Raw genomic sequence first — 21,034 nt, forward strand, 5'->3', positions numbered from 1 at the left:
TTTATTTGCGTTTCACGTCTCGCTTTGGTTTTAAACTCGCAAAGGAGGGATGAAGGGGCGAGGCTAGAAGTAACTTTCACACCCTATATGGGTTGCGTCGATGGGGACGTCATTGCCTTTTTCTGATTGGCTTATTGCTGTATGCAGCAGCCCACGTGAACCGCGAATCTTTACGTTCATTGGTAGGTTGTATCATGTATTTTGAGAAACTATTGGATGTATTTGCCGCTGTGCCAAGTTGTCTGTTCGTTGATTGGTGAAGCATTTCTCCCCTAAGGAGGCGAGATCTGCTGGTACTGAGATTTCGGGCCCGAGGTAAAAAGAACAGTTCCAGTCAGGTTCTCTCAGCTGCACCGGGGCGGAGGAGTAAACGCAGGTAATTACAAGCAAATCTCTATACAAGGCTTGCCGTTAATTCCCGTGAGTTGTGCCGCGCAAGGTGCACTTGGAGTGAGTTATTATGGTGTTCTTTAGACATATTGGAGGTATCTTAAGTTGAAGTGGCAGGGCTGCCTATGACCGCTTGTGGGCTTAGAAGAACATTGGAATGTGCTGCTGTCGTGCCTGTGTTTTACTATTCTGGTGCTACTAGAGAACTGTTTGAATGGAGTCTGAGCTGAGAGCATACGAGCTGCAACTGTGTATGGGAATGTTATAATGGGTGTCTGTGCTGCCAAGTGGGCGCTGCTGACGGTAATGGCTTTTGCTCTGGGGAAAGTTGCTTTCATTACGTATAGGCTTTTTCATTTATCATTTGCTTTACAGCCTGGGAAATACCCCTAACACTGGCTACTGAGCTGCTAGCATTAGTGTAAGGCTCCTTGCCCTAGGGCAGTGATCCCCAACCAGTGGCTCAGGGCAACATGTTGCTCACCAACCCCTTGGGTGTTGCTCCCAGTGCCCCCAAACCAGGTAGTTATTTGTGAATTCCTGACTTGGGGGCAAGTTTTGGCTGAATAAAAACAAGATTTACTACCAAATAAAGCCCCCTGTAAGCTGATAGTGTGCATAGAGGCCCCTAATAGCCAATCACAGCCCTTATTTGGCTCCTCCATGAACTTTTATGGTGCTTGTGTTGCTCTCCAAGTCTTTTTACATTTGACTGTGGCTCAAGAGTAAGAAAGGTTGGAGACTCCTGCCCTAGTCTTATGGAAGTTATGACTTTGGGTGAAAGATCCTGGCGATGGAGAATGGGATAAGAGCATTGGATAAAGAGTCCCTGCCATTGGTCAATTAGGTGACCGCTCTGGGTGAAGGGTCATGAGCTTGGGTAATTGATTAACAGAACTGGATGAAGGCTGCTGGCAGTTTGTTGATGTGTTAATGCCAAGGGCAATGGGTTATGGATTGATGGTCCTGGCACATAGATGGCACTTAATAGTGGGCCCTGGCACTGCCAGTGCAATGAATAGGGTACTGAGCAACTAATTGTTGTTGCTGGGAGAATGATTTAAGTTAATGAATTGACAACACAAGTGAAAGGACCTACCAATGGCATCCTGGCCAGATACTCCGCTAGCTCTGGGTAATTCATTCTCTGAGAAGTGTTGTGATGTGATTACATGTGACTGCTGGCAGACTTGCCCACTGGAGGCTTGACAAGAGTTTGACTGCCCCCAAACACATGAACAGCTGACAATTGCTATGAGCATGATAGATACTAAGCACATGTCAATGGACTCTGGAGGCTTGGCCGACTTGTGCAGCATGGCACATGTGTTGTGCCATTAGTATGAAAACTACTGCCAAGAGTATGTTAAGACACCTGCTTATGCTCCACGTTTGGCACTAACGCTTTCAGCAGGTGTTAAAGCTTGGCTTTTAATCATTTACCAGGCAGTCAAAGTAGTGTGCTGTCATTAGACTTTGTTTAAAAAATAACCGAAAAACCCCGGAAAATGAGTTACATGCTATGGAAGGAGGCATTAGGCATGCAAACAAAAGATGCTTGGGTTTAAAATTGTAGTTGTGCTTTAAAGCCTTGCACTAAATATGTTCATGCCAACATGCATAGACAATTTGGACACAGTGAATGGCATTTTGTTATGTTTCAGTGTGGATCTTGCAAGCAGCGCATTGATTATTATTATCCAGCACAGTCCCTTGGATGCATAAAATGAACACTTTCAATGTGTGTTCCAGCAGCTTGCATGGCTTAATTGTGTGTGTTACGGTTCCATGTACTCCACAACATGTATGTGTGTACATTTATTAATGGCAACATTGGTCCTAGAACGGAATGGTTCTATAATGGTTAGTGGTTATGTGTGTTAAGCTTGATCTGTTGTGGCAAGTATGTATGTGGGAGCCCTAGTGAGCATGCTGGGGGCGTTAAGAGAGAACGCATTGTATTTGTGTTATCCAGAAGGGTAAGTTTATGATGGATCTGAGAGCTCTTTATGAGTACATGAGTTATGAGTTTCCCCCCTATCTCTTCTGCGTCATTAAGTGTCATTGAGACACTGAAATTGGGTGGTGGCAAAGAAACAGTTATCAGTTTAAGTAAATGTACACTTTTATAAGAAGTGTAAAGCCTTTGCTGCGTCTGGAATCTGCAGAGTATTGTTTTATTTGTAATGTATCTGAGCTACAGCACAGCCCCCTGAGACAACTAGCTGTACTAAGGAGACTGGTGACAACTGACTTGGTGTCTTATTGCATCATAATGTAATAATAATACCATTGCTTGTCTTGTGCTCCCCTGGAAAGTGTTGTTTTTGGGGTAAAGATTTCCAGCACAGTGGCATGAGGTGAGGTGGGGTGGTTTGTTCTATGCTGGATAAGCAACTCATACATTTGTCAGCTTAAACTTAACTGTATTATTATTATCATGTATATATCAATTTCCTGCATAGGCTTCATGTCTCTCTGCTTCTTGCCACTAAATCTTCAATCACTTTTAGCTTATTGGAAAAAGAATTCTCACCTGTGTCTCTTCAGATGCTGACTACAAGTCCCACAACTCCTCAATAACCAGCGGCTGTTGAGGTGTGCTTGGGTGTTTTGGTTTAACACTTTGATGCAAGGGCACATTAGATAGAGTCTTGTATACTCATTTGTAACTAGGTGTACAATTTTTATACAGGTATGGGGCTTGTTAGCCAGAATGCTTAGATGAATGCTGATTGTTTTGGTTCCAATAAGGATCAATTATATCATAGTTTGAATAATGTACAAGGTACTGCTTTATTATTATAGAAAAAGGAAATACATTTTAAAAATAAAAATTCTTTGATTTAAATTGAGTCTGGATACCTAGTTTCTGGATAATGAATCCAATACCTGTACCTTTCAGAACTTCTCGCCTTCAGCTGTTGTACAACTACAGCTCCCAGAATCACATCTGCCAGATGTTATTCCACCTCAGACTCTATTTTTATTCATTTTGCTTAGTGTAAAGCAAACCTTTGCATCTTCAACTGCCATCTTCTGTGGTGCTTAGATCTATAGCCATCTTTCTCTCCTTTCCTGAAAGGGAAGACTCTTACATACAGCACAGTTACTGTGGAGACAAATATATTTTGGCACTGGCATACAGTGAATCTACTTCAAAGAGGGGTTATCAGGGATACTCTTACATAGAGCAGTGTGTATAAATAAAATTAGAATACAGAACTGCCATATCTGTGCTTAAGGTAAGAAAGGAGGAAGGAAAAGACTTGTTATCCGCTTGAGAAGTGCTACTTTCCCATGACTGATGCAGGTACATAGGGTGTATGTTTGCAAAGTATCTTGCCAGAACTTGTACGCAGTTTTCTCTAATACTCCCTATGGACTCCTTTGTGTTTTCACTGAATTATGGTGGATGTTCTCCCTAAAAACCTGAGCATAATGGCGTCGTTTGTAGCTAATAAAAGGGTTAATGATTTGGGAGTACCTTCTTGTTTATTTTTTTTACCGCTGCTCTGAAGCATCACATTTTAGTACTGTACTTGCAAGTTAGCAGTAGGTTGTGGTGCAGGGAGGGGGGGCAGTTATTGGCAAAGATTTAACATAGCAGTGAAAATGTGCTTATTGGGCAGCAAGGGAAATTCCCAGGTGTAGATGCAACTCTGCCCAAATGCAGTCAGACCCCTTCCTCTTTGCTTAACTGCAACATCTAATGTTACAGTGCTCTCTGGCTTAGCTGTAGACCAATAGTTATATAACGTAAATACAGTTTGTGTGGGGGCTCATCCAAATAAAGTAGTTCTGCTAGGACAAAGCTTCAGAAAAAAAGCGCTTAGTGGAATATTCACTGTATGATGTGGAGCAGTGGGTTTTCTTTGTTTAAGCTCTCCTTTCAGGCCAGGCATTTGGCAAGGGTCCCCCTTAGCCCATAACAAAGTTACAGGGTTTCGATATTGATAGAATGTTATATTTCTTTTCATATTGCTCTTTCATTCATTTTGCAGTATTCGATTGAAATCACTCTGGTTACTAAGGCAAGTGATACCCTAGGAACCAGATAAAAGGTTACTTTTCAAACTGGGGAGCTGCAGAACAAAACATTTTATTTATTAAATAATTCAAACACCACAAAGAATAAAAAAAAGACCAAACTGACTTAAAAATACCAATGTCAAGAGTCCATGTGTCCAGCACATAAAGTACCCATACCCATGCTGGTGTCTACATCATGGTTAAGCTAACCCCATACTATTCTTCAGAAATTTACAATTGTAATAAACAATCATCTAGAAAAATCAAAGAAAAGGGGAACTAACTATTGTAGTTTAAATTAATCATTATAACCATTTCTCAGCTTCACACAAGAACCAGTGGTTACTGTAGTAATTGGGCCCAGACTGTTGTGAACAGAATCCTGCCAATTAGCTCATTCTTAGCTGGCAGAAGAGAGCCGTATCATCAGAATGCAGTGGGATTAATGCCAATATCATAAGAGAATAGTATAGCTCCTCTAACACTAAACTTCTAGTAATATTTTATGTAAAAACACCCCCCGTAGATTGGTAGGTACACAGTAGTAGCTAAGCAATAAGGGTTGTAAGTATCTCTGAGTTTCCTTACCAGCTAGCAAAATCCCCCAATATACAAGTAGTCTGAAAACCCCTGCTGGAGACACAGACGATACAGAAAACATGCTTTTGTTAAAGGGCTTGCAGTCAAGGCCCATGCATGTATTGTTAAGTGGCATTCAGAATGCTGGATTTATGTTTAACTTTTCTTCCAAGGAACAAAAAACCTGTAGTGCAGAAGATAAAACAGCAATACATTAGTAACGCAAGCTTGAAAAATAGCTTTAATATTTAAACCTTCGGATCAGAGTGCCTGGAGACTGTTTTAATCTTTAAATATTTAATGTTCCAGAGACGCCTTACAGACGGGGTGTTTTTGTCCTCATTTTGTTTTGGTTATATAATGCAGTGATAACCCTAGAGTCCAAGGCTAGGCTCCTCTAAGATGCTTAAAGTTGTATAAATATTTGGTGATAACCGTAGAGTCGGCTTCTGTACCTGCTGTGGTCACATTAGCAAGCTCAGAATAGGATGTGACAGTTTACAAGCCAACAAATTATCTTCAGGGTTGGGCAACCAGACCATGCGAAGATTTTTGTTCCCTTGAGGCGGCTGGCAAGGAGCAAGGTTGGTATAAAAATTGTTATGGGTAGCTGCATTTTTTTCTGATTTGGGCTGTTTGAAGGTTTTCAATAACTGTTCTGCTCACCTGTTGCAGATCCCTGGTTTTTATATTATTTCTCAAAGTTATTTCCCAAAGTTAGAGCTACTGCTGTGTTGGAGTGTGTCCTCTTTCTGGAGATAACTGTGTCTGTGTGAGCATATTGATAAATAAACAAGCAACACAACTGGTGCCCATGCATGGTGGACATTGGCTGCCAATCTGACTGCACTTGAGCTTTAATGGCATCTCATTCTGCGAATGGGACCAAAAATGTCTTCTTTATTGTAAATTAGAAGTAGTCCATGACTGACACTTGCTTGACCATTCCATGTGAACCATGTTGGCCTTAAGACTAAATATTTGGCGCTTTTATGAACTTGCAGTTATTTTTTTGTGATTTGGCACCTTGCAGAGGGCGCCAGAAGTGAAAAATATGTGTTTATGAGTGACAGAGCAGGACAAGCAATACCAGTACTTCTCTGCAGCTTCTGTAGCATATAACATCCATCTCACAGTCCGTTATCGCCTGGTAATGGCAAACACAGCCTGAGGGCAAATCTTCTCAGGCTTCTGGATAGAGCATGCATTTGGGCTCTTGGGCTCTGCTGAGGTAAATGGAAAACTACATTTCATCTAGCACATACTTGCCAGGCTGGACCTTTTGAGTGTGATTATCTGAGATGCTATTGAGTGTTATATATTTTTTTTAATAATCCCACTGTGTAAAATGCTGTTATTATAGATTGGCAGCTTGCAGTCCTATTGCTGTTTTTGAACTACAGCCCCCAGCATCCTCTGGCAGGATTGGAAGGTATTGAAGATTGTAGTTCAATAACAGTTGGTGCCATCTGATGGTTAATAACAGGGATAACCCCAATTAAAAGTAATTTAAACCTGTAAAAGGTGCATGATATGTCCCAAGATTCAAAGAGAGAGAGACGGAGAGTGACACCCCACAAGGACCTTCAACAGTAGTCTGGGGGACTGAAAAGTTGAGCAAAATAAACCTTGGAAGATTGATTCAGCAAACCCTACGAGAGTCATTGTTTATATATGTACACACACACACACACACACAATGTATATAGATACAATATATATGAAATACATAAACATATAAAACGTTATGTACCGATACCTGTCTAAACTAACTGTAGATCTTAGGATCCCAGTAGCATTAGGTATTGTGCTTGTCCAAGAAGTGATCCAAGCCATTAGTTGGCATTAATAGAATCTGCCATCACATCACCCTGCAGGGCATTTCACAGTCTTACTGCTCTCACTGCGAAGAACCATTTTTGCGGCTTCAAATGAAAGTTCAATTCTAAAAGTGTAAAGGGTTGGCACAGTAATCATGTCCCCTAACCAACGCCTTTTTCTCCAGTGAAAAAAACCCCCAACCCCAACACTCTCTCCAGCTCATTTAGATCCTTCTTAAAGGACATGTAACCCCCCCCCCCCCCCACAAATTTAATTGGTGAACAACCTCTTTGAAATCATTCAATATCTGTCTCTTTTCCTTTTCTAAGTCACTTGGCCCCCTTCCTCAGGAATTGACTTTGGCTGTTGGCTACATGCTCCATTCTTCTCAGCTCAGATTAGTAAACACTCTGCTCTAGGGGGCACATTTACTAACCCACGAATCCGAATTGGAAAACGAACATTTTGCGACTTTTTCATATTTTTTGCGGCGCCTTTACGACTTTTCGGAAATTGTCGCAACTTTTTCGTAGCCATTACGATGCACTCGTATCTTGTCGCGACTTAACATGATTTTGGAAGCCTCCCATAGGACTCAATGGCACCCTGCAGCTCCAACCTGGCCCAAGAAAAGTCACCATACTGAAGCTTGAATGAATCCAAATCTTTTGTACTCGGCGCGAAGGCTACGAAAAAGTCGCGACTTTTCGCGCAAATAGTAACGCTACGAAAAAATCGCCAGATTTTGCGCAACATTCGGAATGGCAATGAAAAAGTTGCGACAATTTCCGAAAAATTGCCAAATACCGATCATTACGAAAAAAACGCAATCGGACACATTCGGCACGTTCGTGAGTAAGTAAATGTGCCCCTAGGTGTCTGCTGCTATTTTTTTCTCCTAATCTCCTCTCCCGAGCTCAGCTTAACCATTACAGGGCTCAATCAAAGCAGAACTTTTTATCAAATGAAGTTCTGCATGTGTAAGCTTGCACTCTTGATTGCATGAACTTTACAGCTCACATGTGCAGTTTGCAGATGTGAATGTCACTGAAGATGTGTGAGAGGGAAAATGGCTGCCAGGTAAAAGCTGTTTGTTTCAAGAAAATGTGATTGTGAGGCCTTATTGGACCTATAAAAAGGTAAACCCATGTTTTCATCTGTTGACTTAATGTCTTTTTTTGTGCAAGACGGCACTTTATTTATTTTAGTAGCCACTGAATGACACTGCATAGTGTTACACAGCTTGTTATCCACCAAAATTCCCAGATTCTTCTTATATAAGAATAACTAGCATTCATGTTATTTCTTGCAAAGTGCATAACCTTGCATTTGTCAGTATTGAACATCATTTGTAGGGGAAAATGATGATGACTTCATATTGGGGTTTTATTTCCATCTGAATCAACTAAAAGTTAGGTTTTGCTTGAATAACTTGCTGGACATATGCCTTTTTTGGAACGTCAACTGTTCTGTGAGTAAGGAAAGAATGGAATACTCCCTTTCAGTAGCAGCAGTAGCTGGGTATCACACAGAGTCCCTGTCAGTAGTTTATGTTGGAACTCCTATTAACTGTACATCTTTTGACAGGTGGAAAAGCCCTTTCTGCTGACACAGGCGTGTGTTTGGTGCTTGTTAAAACATGATCTTGGATGAAAGATCATATCCACGTGTTTGGTGCTTGTTAAAACCTGTTCAGGTTTGACAGAACACTAGATAACGGGAAAGAAAGAAGATGCAGCTAAAATTATTTTTACATAGACTTGGTTGTCACTGCTTGCCCTTTTCTGCTGTAGCATGTTAGCTTTCAGCATTGCAGAACTTCATGTCTTTTTAAGCAACCCCCAAGATGTCTATACTTCCCCCTGTACCTTTCCATGACTGTTAGTGCATTCAGCTTTCACACTGGGCTAGGGATTTGCAAGGTTCTGGGCAGGGCCGGAACTAAAGATAGGCATGTGCCCAGGGCACAATATTGGGGGGTGCTGGGCACATACCTCTTCTGCCTGCCTTTCCCCTTCTTTTGGCCTATCCTATGCAGGTAGCCCTGAAGATCTGAAGCAAAGAGTCGAATGGGGGAAGGAGCAGGGGGCTTGCCATGGGAGCACAAAACCATAGGCCCAGCACTGGTTCTGGTGTTAATTATACTTAAATGTTGTGTAGGCTTAAGGCACCCATATCCCATTAAATAAATTGGAAAAGGCAAGACACCATGACTCTTAAAGGGAGGTCTGGCAAAAGAAATTACGAAGAGGCTAAAATTACCACATGGTTTGGAGACAGGTTTAGAGGAGAACTAAATCCCCACAGGTGGAGTTTCAAGCACAGACTGGTAGGACCCTCTCCCCAGAGATGGTTTCCCCCAACCCTGCGGCCCAACTCTGCATATACTGACAAGGTACGGGTTGAGCCCTGAGGATTTTTAAATAACCTCAGTTGGGAAGAGGACAGAATAGTTGTGACATTTCAATGCTGTAACGTAAGCGGAGAGTTTGTGTGGGGTAGATTATTCTGATGATAAGAAGAGAATGCTGAAAGAATCAAAAGTGTATTTTTAAAAAGTTGAAATATTTCTTCTATGACTTTTTACCCTATGAAATATTTTTATGCTTCAGTCAAACAGTTAGACTTTCCACCTCTGTCTGTTCTTCTACGCAAATAAAGCTCCTGGCAGGGTATAGTGCTATAAGCTGAATGTTGGCTTGATGCGCAGTTGATAAATGACCTCCTGTCCAAGTGTGATTTTTGGATGAGATGAAAACTTTTTTTTTTCTTTATATTACAAGCAGGTACATCCTTTTTGAGCTGTGAAAATTGCCTGCCTGCTTAATGTTCCTGTGATGGTCAGGGCTAATTAAAAGCTGGATCAATACTGGTGCATAATTATAAAGTAGGAATTATAGCCTTGGTCTTCCATCGCGTTGCAGTGCTGAGACGGGAGGGGTCAGGAAGCAGAGTATGGATTCTGCCTCCGGGAATTCTGCGGCTCTGCCTCTGTGTGGTCCTTAACCACCAGAGCAAGTTTCCCTGTCACCATAGGAGGAACAGATATGCACAGGTACAGCGGAGCCCCTGGGGTGCCAGGATCCCACTTCTCTTGTGCAGAGGCTTTAAAGTCCTCTGTCAGTGCTGATTTCTGCTTATTTTGTTTTTTTTTTTTTAACCCCTTGATTTGGTTAAGTTGCAGTTATTAATTCTTTATCCCATCTTGCTTGAGAAATGCCATTATCTATATTTAAGCCATTAGGGGACCGTAGAAATGGCGATCGTTGCTCATATGTTTTGCTTTATATGTTCTTTAAGTATTGTATTTGAATTTATTGGGAAGTCATGTAGAAATAACCCAAGTTCTTAGTCTCATTAATCTGTGTTGTCATTAAGCCTCTGCTTTTCTAATGATATTGAAGATCGATCTGGGACTTGCTGACTGACCGTAGTGCTTTGCTTATTTATTGTTAAAAGTTTTTTTAGAACCAATGGTGATGCTCCAGCTGTTGTTGAGTCACAGTTTTCAGAAGGTTTCTGGGAGTTGTAGTTTAGCCAGTAATATGGGCATTTAGACATTACTGTTTTGGGTTAGATTTACAGCCTTGACGTGGTTTGTTACCTTGTGCAGCTAGGAACCGTTACTGCTATTTGGGGACTCTTTGAGAGGTGTTGCTCGTGTAGGCTGAGGGGTAACATTTTCACTGTGATGCTGGGGTGCTGACACTAATAATACAAGGTTATTCTAAAATGCTTGTCAATGGCTCCAATTACCTTAATTGTCCAGAATAAATGTACATCTTTCATGTTATATACAGCAGCCCCATTTATCAGACCTTTGAGTGATGCTTGGAGTTGTACGTGTAATTATCCTTTCATTCCAATGGCAGGCAGGCTTTTGCTTGGGCTCTGCATTAAGCAGGAATGAGTGCCTGTAATGGCATGCTGGAGCTTTGGTGTGCACTTACTTTATACAGGCTACCAATCCTGCTTCTTAAATCAAATTTTCCTATTTATGACCTGCTCAGTACTGACAAGGTGCATACCAAGGTGCATCAGGAAATGGAAAGTACAGAATAAAATTTTGCCCCTCCCATTACTTCTGCGACATATGGCTAGGTGATTGTAATGGGTGCTGGATACTAGGGTGGTTTATAAAATTGTTGTTTTATTGGAAGCTTTTATTTATGCATTCATTATTTTTTTAATAAGCACAGATTTATCAATATTACAGCTATCATTCTGTATGTGTTGGAATAGAAGTGGATTTTAGGAGTGTTTATAAACATGCATAGTTTACTCCAGCTTAAAATGAGCATAATTAGCACTAATGGGATTCGCACAGTGTTCCTTGCATCAGGCAAGACCCTTAAAAACCCATGGCAAGCCCGTGAGAAGAGAATAAAATTCAGCGTACGCTTAATCGAGTGCTTCTGACAGGCGCGTCGGCTGCTGTGTGTGTGAAAAAGCCTGAATTATTAAAGCTGCCTTTGTTTATTAAATTCTTCTCCAGGCATTTGTAGCATGTGCAATTATACAGAGAGGAATGTGGTGTCTTCATTAGAGACCCTGGCTTATCATTAGTTTTCCTCATCAAGAAAGGCGTAGCGAGCAAATCAAAGCCTAGCTAGTTGCGCTGTGATACAAGCCTCTCTGTTCTGCGCTCCTCTCTATGTACAGCTCTGTGTGAGCACGCTTTGTCTTGCTGCCTGCTTTCATCATAGCCGACAGTTTTTTGAACCTCTGCCCCTTGTAGAGAAATAGGTATTGATTCATATGTTCTTCTCTGTGTCTTTTAATTATATATACATTTGTAACAGGGAGCAGCTCCTCAAGATTTTCTTCAACTCTTTTACTTCATTCCATGTGCATTTGACGTTCCTAGCCACATTGAGACCTTGATCCTTACAGGGATTTTAATGTCGGATGTACAATGAGATGTTAAAAGTATATATTCAACTTTTACACCTCGGACTCGCCAAGAACCTTGGTGTAACTGTATAAATGTATATATTATATATATAATATATTCTTTAGCCTGTGAGTGGAAAAACAGGCTCTTTGCTGTTTGGCACAGAGTAGCGTGAGAACCATTTTGTATGGTCGCATTCTAGGATGGTGTCTGGCGACCAGTCTTTCTCTTAAATGGAAGGAGATGGGGGTTTTTGGAGATTGTCAGAGGAGTAGGACTTGGTTTGAGGAGCCCTTGTGTTGCAAACCTACAACATTTACTTGTTTTCACCAGTCCATGACCATGATAATACAGCTTAGCCTTGTGGACTTTGGTGGATTTGAGCCTGATTGACTATTGCTAGTTTGTCCATTCTAGAGCCCTTGTTTGTTAGATGTTTTTGATATAGTTGGACTTATAGAGGCTCAGTTCTGATGTTTGCTCTGTATCTTGCTGTGTCTTATTAATTAGTCCATTAATGCTGCTTTATTTCAGCCCAAAATCACTGACTGGTTATCCAGCTTAAGCCCAATGAACAACAAGCAATTCAAGGTTGACTTTCTAGAGCCACAACAAGTGTTAAGTTCTGCATTCTTCAATGATTTCCCCCTGTCAAGAATCCAGGGCAGCAATTTGTCAGTGGTTGCGCCTCTACAGCAGTGCCCAGGGAGCCAGTACACAATATTAATGAGGCAGTAGAAGGAATGTATGTATGCTCTGAATGCCTGGTTTGTGCCAGTGTATGTGCCAGAAGGTGAAATCATGTATTCCTGTCTAAGAGTGACAAGCAGAAGATGTTATCTTTGTGAGTTATTTTTCCATGGGCAGTGTCTGTTTTTTTCTTTAATGTTGTTTTTGTTTGGGGGGGGGGGGGGGTAGGTTTTAGCATTAAAACTCTGTTACTAAAAAATGTTAAGCAGCTTTGCAATCTGTTGAAGGCAAAATAAACCCTGCTTATAAATAGTGTTTTCCCAGCATTGCCATCTGCTAAATGGCAACAGAAAAGCATTAGATCTTGGGCAGAGCATAACTGCTTGGGAATAAGTCATCTACCAATACCAGTCAGTCATTTCACATTTAATGTTCACTTTATTATAGTAGTTGAAATGTTATTTGCCACTTAAGGGGCCCACAAACTGGTAGGTGCCTTTACATAGTCTTAACATTCCCAGCAATGACTTCAGGTAGAATGCTTATCTAGAACTCAGCATACACTGGCTAATAAAAGCTGCTGAGTTGGCAGCCTTATTTGCCCTTGTATGGGGAATTCATAATGGGCTTCACGACCAATAAATGGCAGATTTGAGATTTCGAAAGGCCATCTGCCTTAGACTCCATTATAAACAAATAATGCAATTTTTTTAAAATGATTTCCTTTTTCTCTGTAATAATAAAACAGAACCTTACACTTAATACCAACTAAGATATAATTAATCCTTATTGGAGGCAAAACAAGCCTATTAGGTTTGTTTAATATTTATATATATGACTTAAGTTATGGAGATCCAAATTACGGAAAGATCCCTTATCTGGAAAATCCCAGGTCCCAAGCATTCTGGATAACGGGTCCCATACCTGTACAATAGAAATATTAGGCTTGTAAGTCCCTGGGGGCACATCTGTCCTTTTATCAGATTTGTAAATAAAGATCACATAATTGTGGCACTTACAGGATGAAAGCAGCATATAATCATCTAAATCTGATTGTTTAAATGCTGCCTCTCCCCATTACTATCCGAAGGACATGCTTAGATTTCCACTTCAGTTTATGGAAATGGCTAGTCAGATAGAACCTTACATCTGACATTGTATTCACTGACTTTTATTGAAGTCAGATGCGATTTTTAAGTGATATTGTGTGTATTTCCACTTGCTGGCCGCACTACGATTGCATTAATGTTTTAGTGCAAGTGGAAACACTTGCAGACGCCCCAGAGTTGAGTAATGCTGCACATTTAGGGCACTAGTAAGATTAGAATGCGTGCAGTTGCACTCTCTCACATCCATGCCACGTCGGAAGAATCCCTGTTTGCCATTTGTGAGCTGCTGGATCTGATTTACCATGCAACGAGTAGCTCCTACTGAACTCACATAGAAATAGCTATATGAGACCTAAAACACATCAGTAAGTTTTATGTAATATTGTAATACTTTTATGTAAAACGTATATTTTTATGGGCACTAAGGGGTTATAACGCTGAAATTGGCTGTGCGTTAATTTCATACGATGAAAATGTCTGCAAGAGGTCTTTCTCGAACAGTTAGGGCTATCTGTATATCTATTAAGATTTTATTTTGTATTTTACGGCAAAGCTCTGTAATGTTTCTGTTTTAAAGCATATCTTCTCTACATTTCTAGTAAAAAGATTAATTTTAATTCAAGTAGCTGGAGAGATTATATAAATATATCTATAGGCAGGTTTATCATATATCACACTGGGTGCTTAGGAACTAGATCTGCTGGAAATCCTTCTTTAAGGACATGTAAACCCTACATTCTCCTACCATGTATATAAGATGGGCACATCTTCCCCACTGGAACTGCAACATTTATACTGCATATGTCCCCTGTGCTTGCCAACGGGATCACATTTGTCTAAAACAAATAGCACCTTTCACCTGGCGGCCATTTACCTTCTGACACTATAAGTGACATTTACATTTGCAAACAACATGTGCGTTGTAAAGTCTATGCAATGCAGAATGCAGGCTTACACAGGCAGAACTTGGATTGAGCACTGTAATGATTAAGCTGAGCTCAGAGGGTGGTTAGGAGATAAAAAAAATAGGAGCAGACAGTTAGCGCAGCAATGCCATCTCCTAATTGGTTGCTAGACTTGGAGGGCTTGTTCTAAGATGAGTAATCTAAGCTGAGAAGAACTGAGCATGCTCAGTAGCCAACATCCAAAGTAAATTCCAGGGGGAAGGGAACAAGTGGGTTAGAGAAGGAATCCTAAATGATTAAGGGGGTGCTGCCTGAGGGGCAGGTATAAAGATTTCAAAGAGGCAGTTATAACATTTTTGTGGAGGGTTTACATGTCCTTTAAGTGTTGTAAAAAGTTTTCTTCTTGGCAGCCATGCCAGTTTTAGCAATCTGACACATTTATTGATTTGTTAGTCCTTCAGAATGTGTTTGACTAGTTCAAGCAGTTAAACACATTTATTCAAAAGTGGTGTTAGTGTTCAGCACTACTGCGGCACTGCATTGTGTGCTCTACACATTACACTACATTATCTACTACAGGCAAGCAGAAGAACTATCATCCCTTCTTGCTTACTTGCTTTTTTTTTTATTTTTTAATTTTAAAGGATAAGCAAAGGGAAATTCACTGGGGGCGCCAATGTTTTAGGCACCTCCCAGTGAACATCATCACTTACCTTAGGTTGCCAGGAGCAGCACACTGGGCCAGTGCACTTTTCAGCAGGCAGAAGCACAGGAACTAGGGGGGGGTCTAAGGTTAGTGTTGGGGGGTGTCTAACACATTGGCACCCACAGTTCATTTCATTTTACTTGTCCTTTAAACTGATGGGAAATGTTAACACATTTAGATGAAGTTACCGCATGAAACGAACTGTGGTCTGGTTGACAAAAAAAAAACCCATTGTGAGATTGGAAATGGCCCATTGGCACATAGACTTAATTTATGCAGTGTTCTTAATTAGCCCAAGTACAAATTAAGGCTGAATCATTCCTATTGTTTAAAACGGTTTAAATTGTAAATTTACAAGTTGCGTCTGTGTATTTGCTTTGGAAGTTTACATTTTTAGTTAAGTTGAAGTCTAAAAATGAATATGGCTAGAAATCCTGCTTATAATATGAATGTCTACTACTAGTGCATAGATTTGGTAGTTCGATAACAATAATGTTGTCCACAGGAGCTCACCATCTTGGATCTTGTTAGGGCCTATATTGTGTGTCAGTGATGCTTCACATGCTCAGTATCTTCTGGGCAGCTGTTGAGTTGTCAGGTTTAAGGGTTGTCTGAAACCATCAAGCAGGAAATGAGATTTGTCCGTCATAGAAGCTTGTGCTATGGGCCTTTACATTCTGATGCAGAATGCACTGGTTGCTGAGCAGTGGTAATGAGAATATGAATTCATTTCTAATTAGTCTTGTATTGTAACTTTTATATTCTAAATACCCTGCATATGGTAAGTCCAATCCTAAACCCAGGCCATGTGCTGTGAATCTGCTAAAAAGAAAATTGTGGAGATACTAGGGGCACAGATCCTCACTGCTAAAGGGACTGTGGGACCTTGGGCTGGTACAGAACACAGAAACATAACCTATTTCTTTGTTTTTCTTTAATTCTCCTTTTGTGTGTGAGATGATGCAGGTCGAGCTCCATAAACTAAGACTATATCCCTGTTAAAGAAAAAGTCTAAATAGCAGGATGGGTTTAATGAAATCCCAGGTTGTCATTTCCAGCAGCAGAAGCAGAGCTAGTGAAGTGAAGGCAAATAGTCTATTTATCCAGGAACTTACTGTGATTAGTGATGGATGGGACCAATCTCTGCTGTGTGAGGGACTCTTTTCCTGACATACCTTGAGACATAATTGGTCTCCGGCCTTTCGCCTGTTAGAGAGATGATTGGAAAGGGATGCATTTTAGGCAGCCTGTATAAGTTCACTTGTTTGATCTATATCTGTTTATGCTTCTTTGTGCTGAGGCTTCTTATTCTCTTTAGCTATAAATAATTCAGGAATATCACACCGATTTTCAGCTCTGTTCTGCTAAAACATGGGAGAGTAGAAAGTGTTTCTAGCTTTTTCATTTTCTCCTTTTATTGTGCATGGAATGGTCTCTGTGCCATCCTTCTGTCTGTCTTGGCTCATTCACTGTGAAATTCTTTTATCTGGAGACCTTAAATTTAAAACTCTATGCACATCTCCTTTTGTGTACATCCATCTAGTCAGCTCCTTGACAGAGGAAAGCAGTAGTGTCTCCCTTGGAACATTATGCACTGATCGTGATAAATCCCCACAACAAGCTGCTTCCCACTAATGTGGAAAACTGAACTCAACAAAGAATCAGTCCAGACACCTGAGTTTTGGGCTTCAGTGCCCTTAAAGATGCCTTCAGTAGCTCCCCATCTTATTTTCTACTTTCTGTCAACAAACCCAGTGATAACTAGAGGCACATAAAATATGAAATAGATAAATAGTTTACAAAAGCAATGTTCTAAACCAGTAGAACATAGACCTGTGCAGATTTTGTATGTGCTTCAGCACAATTTATGGTGGCCAATATAAGTTGTTGTACATGGGGGGCCTACATTGTATTGCCTAAGAAGGCCACAGATATCTATTGAGCAGTTTAAAAATCCCATAAGACAAGGATAACACTGGCGTAGGACTGCATAGGTCCCCGTTATAATTCAATTGCTGCAGTCACCCCAGGTGTAAAGCTAAATAGGGCTAAGGTCTGTTCGTTTGGTGGCCTCCCCAAATGAGACAGACTGTTGCTGTAAAGCCAGCTAAAGTTTTGGTTTAGATTGTATTCCATCAAGTAAGAGAGTGGTACAATGGTCCAAATTATCATGGCAGCTTCCAGAGAGAAAGAAAGTTAATAATAAGGCTCTTGGGAAAATATTGTTAAGACTGAGTTAGGTCGGCTGCTAAAAGCTGAGCTGTGTGCAGGTTTTTAATCAGTCTTCACCCTTCAGCTCTCTGAGTTGCATTGGCTCCTCTCTCTCAGGAAGTTGCAGTACCACGGGCAATACAGTTTAAATCACTGTTGTAGAATTTCAATGGCTGCTCGAAACTGCTTTGCCAATACGCTCACTTTACAGAAGATCAATAAGCCCTGTTTTGGTTAGTGATTTAAAGAGTCATTCTCTTCCAGTAATGTGTAAATGTTTTTCCATTGGAAATTAATGGCTGTACGCACGACTGCCGCCTTCCTCCACTCTGTGAAAGATTTAATCATTCGATTAATGATAGGGTGTAACATTTGCCTGCACTTATTGTTGGGGCGGCTCATTAGCTAGAAGGATGGCTTATCTCTGTACTAGCAAATGGAAGTGGCCTTGTTTTTTTGAGAAAGCTGATGGAAAGACCAACTAAAGAGAATTAATGGTAAGAAATATGTGATGTTCAGTCTGAATTGTACAACAGAGTGAGAAAATATACTCCATCTTATTCTCAGATTTACACTGGCCTGACCTGATCCACCCCATTCAGTAATCAGGTATAATCTAATGATACTTTTGCAAGCATTACATCTCCTATTCCTGCACTTTTATATGTATCAGTTTAGTCACTGGGCAAAAGATGAACCAAGCTAACTCACACAATTTAGCCAGAAACCTATGGAAACATATCGGTGATTCTGCCACATCGGTTGGATAATAGTAACTGTTGGCTAATCTTGGCCTTTGTATAGCCAGCATAGTGATTCTTTCACAAGCACATAAACATTCTTGTATCACTTACATCAGAAGATAACTTGTAACCAGTACGTATTTGGGTTTTCGTGGGAACTGACAAAGGAACTGGGATCAGTTGGTTGCAGATACTCTGGACAGGTACAGGTCTATGTAAATACAGCTATAAGCACTCACAGAAAAGCTGCACTGAGTCCTTTATCAAAAGAAACACAGGATTTCTGGTCTCCTTTTTTGTAAACATGTTCTTAGGGTATCTGACTTCCTCTCTCGGAAAAATCCCCCTTCCTTTGGGAATGTGTGATCTGAGCTATAATGGCTAGAGCTGCTGCAGGAAGCTATATAAAATGGCAGCTGCGGTGCTCTTTACTCGGGTATGGTAATGCTTTCTGCAGAATAAATATAGTGTTCTAGATGGCACTAACGTGGAAAATCTAGTGGCAGTAAAATGCCAAAATGACTTTCCTTCTCCCTTAAAGTGTGCCATGAGACCCTTGAGACATAATTTTATGTATAAGATGTAGTTCCATCTGTACTTGCATATAAATTGGAGTGACTGAGGACTAACAGTCCTGCTTTGGGTTTGTTTTGACAACATAAAGCCATTTCATATTTGCTCTTAACCAGGTTGTATTTAGCCTGGCCAGGAATAGGTTTTCTGTTTGTATTACTTTTCCTCCTTTACATTTACCACAGGAAAGGGTAAAGGAACTTCTCTGCACAACAAGCCAGACCTGCAAGGCTTAGGTGCTGTTAAAGGGTGGTTCACTAACTTTTAGTATGTTTATAGCATGGCCAGTTCTTAAAAAAATAAAGGATGAAGACCAATTGAAAAGTTATCATTTTTCAATTATTTGCTTTCCTCTTCTTCTAGAGTTCTTTCTAGCTTTCAAACATGATTTACTGACCCCAACAGCCAAAAAAAACGAATGTGTGAGGCAACGATTTCTTTGTTATTGATACTTATGACTTTTCTTTCTGTTTAGACCCTCTCCTATTCATGTTCAAGTTTCTCAGTCAAACCACTAGGGTAATTTGGACCCTAGCAACCATATAGCTGCTAAAATTCCAAACTGGAGAGTTTATAATAATATATTATAATAAAAATTATTTACATATATATTAGAATAAAAAGCTAAATACTTCAAAAACCATAAAAAAATGAAGACCAATTCAAATAGAAATGTGTGTTTTCCGATGGTCTTAGGCGACCCCTGTGAAAGGGTTGTTCGACCCCCAAAGGGGTCCTGACCCACAGGTTGAGAACCGCTGCTCTACACCAGTGTTTTTCAACCTTTTTTGGGCAAAGGCACACTTGTTTCATGAAAAAAATCACGAGGCACACCACCATTAGAAAATGTTAAAAAATTTAACTCTGTGCCCAGCAGCAGTGCCCCCCTAGTACACTGGTGCCCAGCAGCAGTGCCCCCCTAGTACATTGGTGCCAAGAGCAGTGCCCCCCTAGTACATTGGTGCCCAGCAGCAGTGCCCCCCTAGTACATTGGTGCCAAGAGCAGTGCCCCCCTAGTACACTGGTGCCCAGCAGCAGTGCCCCCCTAGTACATTGGTGCCAAGAGCAGTGCCCCCCTAGTACATTGGTGCCCAGCAGCAGTGCCCCCCTAGTACATTGGTGCCAAGAGCAGTGCCCCCCTAGTACATTGGTGCCCAGCAGCAGTGCCCCCCTAGTACATTGGTGCCAAGAGCAGTGCCCCCCTAGTACATTGGTGCCCAGCAGCAGTGCCCCCCAGTACGTTGGTGCCAAAAGCCAGCCCCCCTAGTACATTGGTGCCCAGCAGCAGTGCCCCCATAAGTCAGTGTGCCCCGTGGCCCCCCCTAATACATTGGTGCCCAGCAGCATTTTACTTCTGCTCTTCGGCGGCTTCAGCAGCATCTTCCCCTCACGCGCGCCGCCTCTGCACTTCTGCCTACATGAGACCGCACACAGGCCCTTTTATAACGTTGCGCCCCGTGCGTACTGACGTCACCCGTACACATGGGGCGCAACCAATGACAGGGCCCGGATTTTATTTTATTATTTGAAAGTAAAAATTGCGGCCCTGCCTACAGCACACCAGTCAACATCTCGCGGCACACTAGTGTGCCACGGAACAGCGGTTGAAAAACGCTGCTCTACACCATACTAAAAGATAATTTAAAGGAGTACAACCTCTTTTGTTTTTAAGTAGTACAAAACAAACGATTACAACGTTTCAACTTTTTAAAGTTACTTTGTTCCCCTGTCATGTTTCCAAGTAGCAGCTCTAGTTTCCAACTCTCTAAACTGTTACATAAGAAGGCTGAAAATAACAAAATCATTTTTAAAAAGTATATTTTAGAAAAAATGGTAAAAAAAAACTCATTTTGAAATAAGTCATTATAAGGAGTGTACTATATCAAAATTAGAAGGCGAAGAGACTTGAATGTAAAGTTTCCACAGCAACTCATTTATCTTTGCTTTTAATTCCCAGTATATAACCGGGACAGTTCTTTCATGTGTAGCTGCTTAGTCGAAATGTCAGTAGTGTTGCTCCAGTTCAAAGCATATAATACTGTGCTGTCTGGAAGAAAATGATGTTGTGTAAGTGTATCCTTTCACTCAATTTTTCCCATCTGATATTGATATGATTTTGACACAGTTTGTAAGTGCTTGGGCAGCCCAAGAGCCATAAACCTGCTTGAGGGGACACATCTGGCCCCTGGACTTCTAGATGGATGGCCCTGTCAGATATTGTTACTATAAATCTTGTTGCCTCAGCGGGCAATGTGCCCTTTAATTTATTGTAGGCTGTGTGCACAGTAAGTTATCTTTTGTGCATGCTTTTTCTGGCTGCGTGGTGGCTCTGAACCAATGCTGAATTATGTGTGTGCATACAAATAGTTTTGTACACTGCA

General features: G+C 41.0%; 1 protein-coding gene across 1 annotated transcript in view; it reads left to right on the top strand.

Moving 5' to 3' along the window:
• The first annotated feature begins 207 nt into the window (after positions 1-207).
• glce (glucuronic acid epimerase) overlaps positions 208-21,034 on the top strand; it is a 35,392-nt gene continuing 14,565 nt past the window's right edge. Inside the window, exon 1 of the mRNA XM_002932947.5 lies at positions 208-376. The gene's annotated coding sequence lies outside the window, so the exon portion shown is untranslated. The remainder of the gene's footprint in view (positions 377-21,034) is intronic.

This window comes from Xenopus tropicalis, chromosome 3 (assembly GCF_000004195.4).
Source record: "Xenopus tropicalis strain Nigerian chromosome 3, UCB_Xtro_10.0, whole genome shotgun sequence".
Lineage (NCBI taxonomy): Eukaryota > Metazoa > Chordata > Amphibia > Anura > Pipidae > Xenopus > Xenopus tropicalis.